Source organism: Diceros bicornis, chromosome 6, assembly GCF_020826845.1.
Source record: "Diceros bicornis minor isolate mBicDic1 chromosome 6, mDicBic1.mat.cur, whole genome shotgun sequence".
In the NCBI taxonomy this organism is placed as follows: Eukaryota; Metazoa; Chordata; class Mammalia; order Perissodactyla; family Rhinocerotidae; genus Diceros; species Diceros bicornis.
In genome coordinates this window covers 60,688,830-60,703,680 of record NC_080745.1, presented here as the reverse complement: position 1 = coordinate 60,703,680, position 14,851 = coordinate 60,688,830, and the positions used below count along the sequence as shown (strand labels likewise).

General features: G+C 34.6%; 1 pseudogene; it reads right to left on the bottom strand.

The window, feature by feature from the left end:
• LOC131407284 (cytochrome P450 2C9-like) overlaps positions 1–14,851 on the bottom strand; it is a 556,896-nt pseudogene that overhangs the window by 391,387 nt on the left and 150,658 nt on the right.

Here is a 14,851-nt window from a genome sequence, read left to right as displayed (position 1 = left end):
ACACATATATTTTTATATATAATATATCTATTATTTGATGGTGACATTTATATAGTAACATATAGATAGGTATACAAGCACTATAAATAAATGTATCTCATAATAATGGCTTGTATGGCTATAATAATTTTATAATACATAATAATTTTGAAAGTATCTCATTATTCAATGATATTTAGATTATTTTTGAATTTTTGAAGTTTTGTTACATTCTATCACTTGCATATATCTTTTATTATTCCTGTACTATTTCTTCTTGATAGTTTCCTAGATGTGATATGGCTGCACATATATGTGCACATTTATTTTTCATAGATACTAAAGCACTAAAATTATATATTCTTCATAGATACTAAATGCACTAAAAATTATATACATTTACTTTTCTATCATGAGTGTAATAGAAACACTATTTGACCAAACTCTTGTATATATTATGATTGAATTTTTTGGTAGATTTAGTAATTTTTGATTACCTTTCATGGAATTTTCAAGTAGCAACTTCTATCATCTGCAAATAATATTTCAATACAATGACCAGAAATTTTCAGAAATAACATCTATATCTATGTCTGTATCTCTGTCTGTCTGACTCATCAAACACGCACATACACACATATATTTATATATATATTTGTTTGTCAGCATAGGAAAGTAATAGTGCTGTGAGGATCTGTGAGGACAACATAGTAGAGGGTTTAGGAAATCCATATTGGTAAGACTGATTTTTTACGTGATTTTACCCTTGAGGTGATTGCTCATTTGAGATCAAGAGCTGAGACGCGAAAGGCTGATTACAAAAGTCCAATTTTTTCCTACTAGCCCCGGGAATGTGCGAAAAACTCTTTTCAGGTTCTAATGCTCCTAAATGACAGTCAGAACTAGCTGAGTAGGAAAGATCAAGTAAACACTTTGACCTCAGTTGAAGCCTGAAGGTGACAATTAAGTTCTGCAACCAAGGGTTAAGAATCAGCCTGAAGTTGAAGAATCCTTATAAGACTAGAGTCCTCTTTAAATAATGTCAATCACTGATTACATTACATTGATCCACCCCTAAACATTTTCTGCTTGCTGAGAGCATACTTTTGGCTGGAGAAAGCTAATGTCATCCAGAGCCTCAAATTATCATTGCATTATTTGATGGACAATATGTAGCACATAGTAAAAATAAAATCCCAGCTAACGAAACCTGTGATCTCAATAAATGTAGAAAAAATTGAGAAACTTCAACACTTGTTTATGATAAACATTCTAGCAAGTTGAGAAAAATATGGGTATTTCCTAAATCTGAAAAGGGATATCTCCAAAATCCTGGACAATGTTTATATAATGGTGAAATATTGAACCCATTCCCCATAAGTTTGAAAAAAGTAAGGATATACACTCTCATTAGTTCTATTGAATGTTAGACTGAAGGATGTCAGCAAAATTGGTGGAGTGATAACTTCAGAATATTGTCTCAATGTAAATGAAAGCACAGGCAAAAATTATCATATCAATTTTTTCAGAACTTAGAAATTAGCCAAAGGCTTGCGTCAATCTGCAGAATGTTTATTCAGGCAAGATGGATAAATCTCAGTAAGAACAGTGAGCTTTCTGATGTTTTAACTTGCCTTATTTCCTTCCTTTATCTCCTCTACTCTGAAGTAGCTTAGAAAGCGATAGCCCATAAACATGGCGAAAAGCAGCAGTCTAACAACACTGGAGGTGGCAGAATGGAGTTGGAGCTTCTTCAAAGCCCTATTCCTGGAGAATTGTCATTATTTGACTTGTCTTGCAGTTCCCTGGAAGACCCCACATGCAGAATTGTCTTTATTTGATCCGACTATGAGCTTGCCCAGTACAAACAACCTTTTCCCCAGGGGCATTTGTTCGAAACAATTAGAGGCCATTTTTGAAGAGCCTGAATGCCTGAAGCTGTGGATAACTGTTGGGGTCATCAATAGACTAACCAAAAAGGTTAAAGGAAAAAGCTAGAGAATGAGAAGTTCATAAGAGGCTTTGAAAAATTCTGACATATTCATAAGACACTAGAAGTCCACACACGCTCAGAAAGACCTGAGAAGACCCTAAGCTCTCACCTCTGGTTACCCTTGAGTTTCTGTGTATGCAGGAGGTGAAGGCTAAGGGAGGATAATAAATAATAATAAATTGGCGAGATGAGTGTTGAAGCCATGCTCCAACATACACACTGAGCCTTTTGTAGAGACTAGGAGATGTATTGGTTCTAGACTACTAAGGAAATATCTAATTATTGGATGAGCAGTAAGCTAACTGAGCAGAGGCTTTAGTGGGTGCACATGACAAAGAATAGAAACTTTACAGAATTAGTTTCAAATAGTCATGAAAGAAAAATAAACAAAGTAAACTGCTAAGAATGTTCTATTTAGGTCTTGAGGGTATAAATGTGTAGCTGAATAGAAATGTACTGCTGGTGATAAAGAAGTGTGGCCATAGGAACTGGATACAAAAATGAATTTTATTTCTTTATACTAACAATAAATAATTAGATAATGATATTGTTAAAATAACCATTTAAAATAACCTAAAAACTCCCTCAGATACCTACAAATAAATCTAAGGTATAATGTGCAACACTTCAACACTGCAAACTACATAATATTGCTGGGAGGGGGAAATTAAAGAATATCCAAATACATGGAGAGTTGTACCATGTTATTAAATTGAAAAAAAATATATTGTTAAGGTGTCAGTTATCAAATGCCCTGTAGAGTTAATGAAGGCTCAATCAAATCTTATCAAAATTTCTGTGGAAATTGACCAATTGATACAAAAATTTGTGTGGAAATTCAAAGAAGATATTATACTCAAGACAATATTGAAGAAGAAGAAGAAGGATGGAGGACTTACACATCAGATATCAAGACTTAAGAAATTATGAAATCCAGGCGTTTGTGACAACATGGAAGGACATTGAGGGTATTATGCAAAGTGAAATAAGTCAGAAGGAGAAGGACAAATACCGTATGATTTCCTTCATTAAGTAGTAGATAATAACAACAATAAACAAACACATAGAGACAGAGATTGGATTGGTGGTTACCAGAGGGGAAGGGGGGAGGGAGGAGGGCAAAAGGGATAATTCGGCACATGTGTGTGGTGATGGGTTGTAATTAGTATTTGGGTCGTGAACATGATGTAATCTATGCAGAAATAGAAGTATAATTACGTACACCTGAAATTTATACAATGTTATAAACCAATGTTACTGCAATAAACAAAAAATTAAAAAAAAAAAGACAACTTTAAAGCTCTAATAATTAGGACAGTGTTGTATTGGCACATGGATAGCAACTCAGAATGGAATAGAAGAGTTTAGAAACAGAGTCACACCTATATGATCATGTGAGAGTGCCACTTAATTTAGCAGGAAAAGGATAATCTCAATAATTGATGCTAGATGAAATGGATATTCAGTTGGATGAAAATGCAACTTGTTCCCTACAAGTTGTTTACACACAGTAATGTGAGATGGATTATAGAAAGAAGTGAAAAATAAAACTGTAAATCTTCTGTGTAAAACATAAGAGTAAATCTTTATGACCTTGATCTCTGCACACAATTTTAAAAATAGGACACAAAAATCACTAATTATAAGAGGTCGATAAATAGATCTTTATTTAAATTAATATTTCAACACGTATTCATAAAAATATACCATTTAAGCTAATCAAAAGGAAAGCTACAGACTGGGAGAAATATTTGCAGTTAATATATCAATGAAAGGATTTATACCCAGAGTATTTTAAAAATTAGAAAAAGAATGACACCCTAAATATTTTTTAAATGGGGAAAATGTTTGAACAGTCACTTCACAGAAGAGGATTTCCATGTGGTCGTGAGAATAGGTACTCAACTTTATTAGTTGTATGGGAAATAAAAATTAAAACCACAAATGAATTACTAATACATTATACCAAAATGGAAAAACAAAACCCTGAAAATCCCATGTTCATGCTGATGTGCTATAATTGGAACTCTCATATATTGCTGGTGGGAGGATAACTTGTATCAAAACTCTGAAATGTTTGACCATATGTTCTAAATATAGCCACATGTCTACCGCTAGAGTCCAGGGACTTTACTCTTAGTTGTATACCCTGGAGAAATGTGTGCATATATCTAAGAAAAGACATGCGCACGACTGTTCACGATAACTTTCTTCTTAGTAGCCCCAAACTGGAACCAACCCATTGTCTGTTAAACATTACATAAACATATCATGTCATGTTCATACAATGGAACACAACTATCAATAAAAAAGAACAAACCACTGCTACTTGTGGAAACATGGATGGATCTCTTAGATATAATGTTGAATGAAAGAGCAGACATCAAAAAGTACATTCGGTAAGGTTCTATTTTTGTACATTTCTGGAATAGGCAAAACTAACCTTCATTGACAGAAGTCAGAATAATGTTTTATTCTCTAGGCTGAATGGACTGGAGAAGGCCATGAGAGAGCCTCCTGGGGTGTTGGAAAATGTTCTAGATTTTGATGTAAATGGTACTTATGATGGTATATACATATGTAAAAATTCACCAAAACGTATACTTAAAATTAATGCACTGTACTGGAGGTATTTTATATTTCAACAGAGCAAAAGATAAATCAAATAAAACACACCTAAACAAGATACTTACAAAGGTATGAGAATAAAGAGTAGACTATAGAAAGAAAAACCTGTTAAATCTAAGTATTAGAATTATCTGAAAGTGGCCACATAGCAAGTATGATGAAAATATTTATAGAAATATAAATGGAAAGATAAAGAGTGCCAGCATTAAAAACAGCAAATATTTAAAAATATTAAATAGAAATTTCATTTTATTTTTCCAGCTTTATTGAAGTATAATTGACAAATAAAAATTTTATATTTAAGGTACAATCTGATGGTTTAATATACATCTGATGGTTTAATATACATTGTGATTGATTACTACAATCAAGTTAATTAACACATCCATTACCACATAGTTACCTTTTTTCTTTTTTTTTGGTATCTTGAGAACAGTTTAGATCTGCTTTCTTAAGAAATTTCAAGTATACAATAAAGTACTATTAACTATATTCACCATGCTGTACATCTAGATTTCTAGAACTTGTTCATGTTATAACACAAAATTTGCACCTTTTGACTAATATCTCTCCATTTCCCCCACCCTCAACTCCTGGCAACCCACAATTCTGTTCTCTGTTTCTGTGATTTTGACATTTTTTTTTTTTATATTCCACATGGAAGTGATAACATAATATTTCTGTTTCTTTGTCTGGCTTATTTCATTCAGTATAATCCCTCCAATTTCCCCTCCAGTTTCATCTAATCATTCAAATGTCAGGATTTCCTTTCTTATGGCTAAATAATATTCCATTATATATTATATTTTCTTTATCCATTCATTCATCAGCAGACTGATGTTGTTTCCATAACTTGGCTATTGTGAATAACGCTGCAATGAATATGGGTGTGCAGATATCTTTTTTAAACATTGATTTCATTTTCTTTGGATGTATACTCACAGGTGGGATTGATGGGTTATATGTTAATTCTATTTTTAATTTTTTGAGGACCCTGCATACTGTATTCCATAATTGTAACAACTTCCATTCCTACCAATAAGGTATGTTTCCTTTTCTCTACTCTCTTGCCGGCACTTATCTTTTGACTCTTTGATAACAGCCATTATAAGAGGTGTGAGATGATTACTACTTGTGGTTTTGATTTGCATTTCCCTGATGATCAGTGACATTGAACTTTTCATGTACCTGTTAGCCATTTGGATGTCTTCTTTGGAAAAATGTCTATTCAAATTCTCTGCCCATTTTTTCATTGGATTTTTTTCCCTACTAGTTGCATGAGTTCTTTACATATTTGGGATATTAACCTTTAATCAGATATGTGATTAGCAAATATTTTCTCCTATTCTGAAGGGTGCCTTTTCATTTTGATAATGGTTAATTTTGGTGTACAGAAGCTTTTGAGTTTTATTTAGTCCCACTTTTTAATTTTTGCTCTTATTGCCTTTTATTTTAGTGTCAAATCCAAAAAATTGTTGCCAAGACCAATGTCTAGGACTATATCCCCTACCTTCTAGTTCTTACCTTCAAGTGTTTAATCAATTTTGAGTTGATTTTTGTGTGTGGTGTAAGATAGTATTCCACTTTCATTCTTTAGCATGTGAAACTATTTATTGCACAGACTATTTTTTCACCACTGTATATTCTGGGCTCACTCATCATAAATTATTGACTATATATGTGTAGGGTTATTGCTGGGCTCTCTGTTCTGTTCCATTGACTTGTGTGTGTTCTTATGCCAATACCATAATGTTTTGATTAAATTGTTTTGTAATACAGTTTGAAATATGGAATTGTGGTGCCTCCAGCTTTGTTCTTCTTTCTCAATTGCTTTGGCTATTTGGGGTTATTTGTGGTTCAATACAAATTTTAGGATTGTTTGTTCTGTTTCTGTGAAAAATGCCATTGGAATTTCGATAGGGATTGCATTGACTCTCTAGATTGCTTTGGGTATTGTGGACTTTTTAAAAATATTAATTCTTCCAGTCTATGAACACAAAATATTTTTTCATTTATTTGTGTCTTGTTCAATGTCTCATAGTTTTCAGGGTACAGGTCTTTCACCACCTTGGTTAAATTTATTCCTAGGTATTTTACTCTTTTTGATGAAATTGCAAATTGGGTTGTTTTCTGAGTTTCTTTTACTGACAACTCATTAATAATGTATAGACACTCAACTGATTTTTGTGTACTCCTTTTGTATCCTGCAACTTTACTGAATAATGTATATGCTCTGACAGCTTTTTGGTGGAGTCTTTAGGATGTTCTCTATATAACGTCATCTGCAAGTAGAGATAGTTTTACTTCTTCTTTTCCTATTTGGATGCCTTTTATTTCTTTTTCTTGCCAAATTATTCTCACTAGGACTTACAATACTATGTTGAATAAAAATGATGAGAGTGGCACCCTTGTCTTATTCTTGATCTTAGAGGGAAAGTTATTAGTTTTTTACTGTTGAGCATGAAGTTAGAGGTGGGCTTATCATATATAGCCTCTATTATGTCCAGGTACATTCTCTCTGTATCCACTTCGTTGAGAGTTTTTATCATAAATGTGTAGTACTGAATTTTGTCAAATGTTTTTACTGTATCTGTTGAAAGGATCATATTTCGATTGATTTGCAGATGTTTAACCATCCTTGCATCCCTGGAGTAAATCTGACATGATCAGGGTGTATGATCCTTTTAATGTATTGTTGAATTCCATTGGATAATATTTTGTTGAGGATTTTTACATCTATGTTCATCAAGGATATTGGCCTGTAACTTTCTTTTCTTGTAAAGTCCTTGTCTGTTTTTGGTATCAGCATAACTCTGGCCATGCAAAACGAGTTTGGAAGTGCTCCCTCTTCTTCTATTTCTGAAAGACTTTGAGAAGGATAGGTATTAATTCTTCATTAAATGCTTGGTAGAATTTACCAGTGAAGCCGTTTGGTCCAGGACTTTTGTATGTTGGGAGGTTATATTTTTCCCCCCTTGCCTTAGAGACATTCATGCTGGGAAAGTACCTAATTTTAAAAATAGCAAGCAATTACAACTAGTTTGGATAACTTTTTGACAACAGCCACTAAAATTATGTTTCTATCCTATGACTCAGTAATTCCACTCCTAATAATACACTCAGGAGAATCGAATGCATATATCCACTAGTAGATATCTCCAAGCATACTTACAGTAGCTTTATTCCTTATAGTCCAGATTGAAAACAACCCAATTGCCCATTGACAGTAGAATGGATACATAAATTGTGGTACGTTCATACAATTGATTGTGCACCACCAACAACAAAAAAAGCAATTACTGCTACATGCAAATATGGATGAAATCCACAGTCATAATGATGGAAAAAAGAAGCCAACACGAATATTGTATCTGTATGATTCCATTTATAAGAAATTAAAGAATAGGTTAAATTAACCTATAGTGATAGAAGTCAGCAACAGTGATTTGCTCTGGCTCCGTGACCGGGAAGGGGCACAATGGATCCTTCTAGTATGCTGGAAATAACATAGAAATTGATTAAACATCACATTGAGTTATAGAAAAATCAAGAAACTAGGTACATATTTGGTTTAAGTCATTAGGCAAATCCAACATAAATATATTTCAGTATTGATTCTTTATGTTTATTTTACTTTACAGATGTACACATCTGTTTGAGCTTAGCTTTAATCTTTGGGTGAAATCTGAGAAAATATGTTGTAATAAATGAGTTGAAGTTTGACTTTCTTCAAACCATACACATAATGCAGTGATCCCAGAAGAAAGGAAGAAAGGAAAAGTGAGCCTCTCGAAGGTTATGTTATGGTGTACCTACTTTTATAAAATTCTTGTAAAAATCCAGTACCAATTTCTTAGGTGAGCTCTTTATCTTATTGTCTTAATTTGTATTTTTTATTGAGATATAATTGGTGTATAACATTATATTAGTTTCAGGTGTACAAAATAACTATTTGATATTTGTATGTATTGCAAAATGATCACCACAATAAGTCTGGTTAGCAACTGTCACTATACATAGTTACAAATTTTTCTTTTCTCTTCACAAGAACTTTTAAGATCTACTCTCTTAGGAACTTTCAAGTGTGCAAAATAGTATTATTAACAATAGTCAACGTGCTGTATCTTGGGAGGTTTTTGATTACTGATTCAATCTCCTTACTAGTAATCAGTCTGTTCAGATTTTGTATTTCTTCATAATTCAGTCTTGATAGGTTGTATGTTTTTAGGAATTTATCTATTAATTCTAGATTGGCTAATTTGTTGGTATATAATTATTTTTCATAGTAGTCTCTTATGATCTTTTGTATTTGGGTGGTATCAGTTGTAACATTTCCTCTTCCATTTCTGATTTTGTTCATTTGAGTCCTCTCTTCTTATTCTTGGGAGTCTATCTAAAGGTTTATCTGTTTTTGTTTTTTTTCCCCAAAATGTCAGCTCTTAGTTTCCTTAATATTTCTATTGTCTTTTACTCTGTATTTTATTTATTTTCACTCATATCTTTTTAATTTCCTTCCTTCTACTATCTTTGGGCTTAATTTCTTCTTTTCCTAGTTCCTTGAGGCATAAATTTATTTTGTTTATTTGAAATACCCTTATTTCTTGTTAGTGTTTATCACTATGGACCACCCGCTTAGAACTACTTTTTCTGCACCCCATAAATTTTATGCAGCACACCCAAAGGTAAATCCAAAACCAATGACTGCAGCTGAAATTCCAAGTTCCAGAGACTGAAATTGTCAGCTTTGCCTAAGGAAATATCTCAATCTTTGAACATTTACTGAGTTATTTTTTACAGAGCATTCTCTGTACAAATTAACTGTGGTTATAAAACAATTAGCAAAACAATGGGGCCCTCCCTGTAGCATAGCACTTAAATGCGTTAGCTATACTTTGGAGGTCCGAGGTTCACAGGTTTGGATCCAGGGCACACACTGATACACTGCTTGTCAAGCCATGCTGTGTGGCATCCCATATAAAATAGAGGAAGGTGGGAGAGGATGTTAGCCCAGGGCCAATCTTTCTCAGCAAAGAGAGGAGGATTGGCATCAGACGTTAGCTCAGGGCTAATCGTCCCCCGCCCCCCAAAAAAACAATTAGCAAAACAAAACAAAACATAGAAGGCATGTTGTATTTCTCTTTTCATTTGTATCAAGATATTTTTCCATTTCTCTTCTAATTTCTTCTCTCACTCATTGGTTGTTCAGTAGCATGTTATTTAATCTCTACATATTTTTGAATTTTCCAGTTGTCTTTTTATAATTGGTTGCTAGTTTCATACATTTGTCTTGATTTGATTTCAATCTTCTTAAATACATTAAGACTTGCTTTGTAGTCTAATATATGATCTAGTCTGGAGAATGCTCCGTGTGTGCTTGAAAAGAATATGTATTCTGCTGCTTTTGGTGGGATGCTTTGTAAATGTCTTTTAAGTTCATCTGGTCTAATGTGTCATTTAAGTCCAAAGTATCTTTATTGATTTTCTGTCTAGATAATCTATCCTTTGATGAAAATGGGGTATTGAAACCCCCCACTATTATTGTGTTAGTGCCTATTTCTTCCTATAGACTTGTTAATATTTGCTTTATATATTTAGGTGCTCATATGTTGGTTGCATCATTCTTTTTTCTTTTTGTTTCTTTTCTTTTCTCTAACTGGCTAATTTCAAGTGTCTCATTTTGAGTTTGCTGATTCTTTTTTCTGCATGATAGAGTCTGCCTTGAAACTCTGTTGAAATTTTCAGTTCAGTCATTGTATTCTTCTGTTTGGTTCTTTTTTATGACTTCTATTTCTTTATTAAACTTCTCATTTTGTTTGTGTATTGTTTTCCTCATTTTGTTTAGTTGTCTGTGTTATCTTGTATTTGAGATTAATTAAGATGATTATTTTGAATCTTTTTCAGACAATTAATAGATCTCTATTTGTTTTAATTGGTTATTGGAGCTTTATTTATATATTTTTTTGATGGTGTTAAATTTGACTGTTTCTTTAGGAACTGTGTGGCCTTGTGTTTGTGTCTATTCATCTGAAGTAACAAACATCTATTCTAGTCTTTACAGATGGGTTTTGACATGTAAAGATCTTCTCCTGTTTAGTCCCAGGCTGATGGGATTGCCTCTGTTGTCTCAGGTGAGTAGGATTGGAGCCATTTCTCATGGTTACTGCTGGGTCTGCACTAAGGTCTGTGGTTGTCAAGCTTGTTATCAGGTGCTTAGGGTGACGTGCATCTTACTTGGTCCCTGGGCATATAAGACTGCCTCTGAGAGCTTGGTCAGTAGGACTGGTGTTGGGACGAAGGTCTGCTTCAGGATTCATAGTTGAGTCTGCAGATGGTGTGTCTGTTACCACAGGTTGGCTCCCATTTGTTCCTTAGAAGGGCTCTCACTGACTCATCAGGTGGATCCTTCAGCAGGAAAGACTATTCCCCAAACAGCAGCTGGAAGTGACTGGAACCAAGTTACAGGGCCACTTCAGGATCTGCCATTGAACTGAGGTTGGTGGGCCAACCTCTGGGGTCACAGATGGATGTGTCTCTTGATAGATCCCTAGCTGGGTAGGACTGCTCCAGATCATGACTGAAAGGGACTGGAGATGCATCACAGCCTGCTTCAAGGTCCACAGCTGGGAGCATTGTTAGATGGCCTGTTACCCAAAGCATGTGTGACAGTGCTCCTTCTGGGTCCCTTGGTCGATGGTGCTGATGGTAGGATCAATGATAATGGGGCTGCAGCTGAGTCTACAGGGGGATGGAGCTGCTTTTGGATTCGTTGTCAGGACTATGGTTGTCAACTATGCCTCCTGGTTGCAGGCCTGCCTTCTCAAAATGGCCCTTTTCAGTCTTAGGCTATACTGGGGTTTTGTAACTTCCTTTCTGGATCCTAAAGCTCCTACAAAGGCAATTTTTTTTCTTGTGAGAAAGATTGCTTCTGAGCTAACATAGGTGCCCATCTTCTTCTATTTTTCATCTGGGACCCTGCCAGAGCATGACTTGATGAATGGTGCGTCGTTCCACACTGGGATTCGAACCTGCGAATCTCAGGCTGCCTTAGCGGAGCACACAAACTTAACTACCACACCACCGGGCTGGCCCCCCAAAGGCAATTTTGTCCATGGATTGCTGTTTCTCTGCAATGATATGAATGGGAAAGCTTCTATTTTGCTATCTTGCTGTTGTCTGGTGATAACTTTTTAAAATACAATGCAAAAGACACAATACATGAAAAAAAGAGAATTCATAAATTGGACTTCATTAAAGTTAAATAATTGCTGCTCTGTGAAAAACATTGTCAAGAGAATGAGAAGACAAGAGAGAAAATATTTACAAAAACAGATAAAGGACTGTTATAGAAAATTTACAAGAACCTTTAAAACTCAACAATAAGAAAACGAACAATCTAATTGATAAATGGGCAAAAAATATGAACAGACACTTTATCAAAGAAGATATGCAGATGGTAAATATGCATGTAAAAAGATTTTTATCACACATCATTAGGAAAAAAAATCAATCATCACTGAGATAACGATACACAACGCTAGAATGGCTAAAATTCAAAACACTGACAACACCAAATGTTGACAAGATGTGGAACAACAATAACTCTCATGAATTGCTTGTAGGAATGGAAAATAGTACAGCCAGTTTGAAAAACAGTTTGGTAGTTTCTTAAAAAACTAGAGATAATGTTACCATATGATCCAGCAATAACACTCCTTGGTATGACCCAAATGAGTTGAAAAACCTGCCCATGAATTTTTATTGCAACTCCATTAATAATAGACAAAGCTTGGAAGCAACCAAGATATCCTTCAGTAGGTGAATGAAGAAGTAAACTGTGGGACAACTATACAATGGAATATTGTACCGTATAAAAAAAAAATGAGTTGTTTAGTCATGACAAGACATGGAGGAACCTTTCATGCATATTACTAAGTAAAATAATTCAATCTGACAAGACTATATATAGTATCATTCCTACTATACAAGATTCATGAAAAGGCAAACCTTGGAGACAGCAAAAGGATCAGCAGTTTCCAAGCATTTGAAGGAGGGAGGAATGAATAGATGGAGCACAGGGGATGTGAATTTTAAGGCGCTGAAATTATCCTGCATAGTACTATAAGGGTGGATACATGTCAGTGTACATTTTTCAAAACATATAGAATGTAGAACACAAAAAGTGAACCCTAATGTAAACTGTGGATTTTTTTTTAATAGTGATGTGTCGATGATGGTTTAGAAATTGTAGCAAATGTTCCACCCTGGTCTGGATATCCTGTGTATGAGTGTGGGAAGGAGTATGTGGGAACTTTCTGTACTTTTTGCTTAATTTTTCTGTGAACCTAAAACTGCTCTAAAAAATAAAGTCTATTAATTAAAAATTATTTAATTAATAAGCCACAATTCAAACCAAGCCAAAGTTTGCATTACTCTATGACCGTAGAGGGCTTCACACTGATGGTCTCCTGTCCATCCATTTGGCCAGCAATGGGAAATTTCTTCAATGTAAGAAGTCACTGAACTGGGAGTGGGGAAACCTGGATTCTAAGACAAGGTCTTGAACAGACGCTTTGGTGACACTTCACTTCGTTGAGTTACAAACTTCTCAATCCTAAAAATAAAGATTAGACTAGGTTTCTTCAAAGATATCTTCTATCTCAAATTATCTATGAATTTTCCATTCTATTAAAGAAAGAGTCAGGGAGGAGCCTTAGCAAAGGGAAGGAGGAGCAGGGAAGAGATACTTGTCTCTCTGAGAATAAAACGATTACTCTAAAGAGAGCGAAAGAGCTTATTTTATCTAAAATAAGCTAGTGAATATCTCTTAGAGTTTAGATCTATGTGAGTCAAGCAGAAAATTACTGTTTCTCTTTGTCCTAGATAAAGGGTTCACTGAGACCTGGACTCACACAAGTTCTAAAGGTTACAAAACTAAACTTTTCTGAACCCCATTATAATCAATAATTGCTGTAATTATTAACTAAATTAATGTTTATTTTTAACATCACTTTTTAGAGTCAATCACGGAATACAGAATCATAGTGCACACTCAGTAAATGTGGGGGAACTTGCTTGAACTCAATGTTTCGCTTGGTGGGAGCATGCAGGGCTCGGGCGGGGGGCGGGCTGAGCTCTACCACCTGCAGTCTGTGTGTCCTTGGCCAAGGTGCTGAAACCCCAAGGGCAGCTTATTGGAAATATCCTACAATTAGATGTTAAAGACATCAGCAACTCCTTAATCAATGTATGTTTTATGCTCCTTCTGTGGCTTGCAAAGCGTAAGTAAATCAATCCTCGCAAATATTAAAATAGATCATAGTAGAATATTATACCGTACAAAAAGAAATGACAGGCCAAAAAAGCAACAGAAGCAGCTGTGTCTAGAGAGCAATTGGGAGGCAGAGGAAGCCATAGTTTCTCAAGATCTCCCCCGTAAATTCTCTGAGATTGACTCTTTTCTCAGTTACACTGAGAAAGTTTCACTTCCGCAATGATAGAGAGACGAATAGATTGGAGGATCTATGGCCTTTTTATCTTTGGAGTCAAATAAGGGACATCTATTTAATGTGAAGCCTGTTATTTTGTGAACGTAGTCAGTGGGGTATAAATTCAGAGTAATTAATTTTTTGGAGGTTTTGTTTTGTTTTTCTAAAATTGTTCTTGAGGCAGCAGTGGTGTAAGCCACAGTGCACCACAATGGGCATCAGAAGGTCTCAGTTCTAATCTCAGTCCTGTCACCTGTGAGCTGTGTGATCCCAGAGTCTCCCTTTATCCATTTTAAAAATAAAAAATAATAAACTCTATTCTCCTGTGATTTTTAGGGGGTTTAATGGTAAAAGGTGTATATATTTACTCAGCTAATTGAGTGATATATGTATAGTTATTCAAGATGTGAGTTATGCCAGCTATTTTATGTTTAGGCAGTTGTAATGTTAGTGCAGTACATTAAAATATTTAAAAGGCTCCCATTTTCAAGGACAAAGTATCTTAGTGTTTGATAAAACATTACAAGAAAAACATTTATATGTATAAGAAATAGAATGTACTGGTTTCCCCAAAAGTTCTAAATTGTCAACTGGTCATCCGTCTGAGAATCCAGAATATTGAGCAATATTTTGGATGAAATCGTTTCCTTCAGTAGTTCTTTATCCTGGCTGCACTTGAAACTACCTGAGGATTTTTGTGTGTTTGTTTTTTAATTACCACATCCTGGGCCCTATCCCAGAATCTCAAGGATAAGGGATTGGAAAG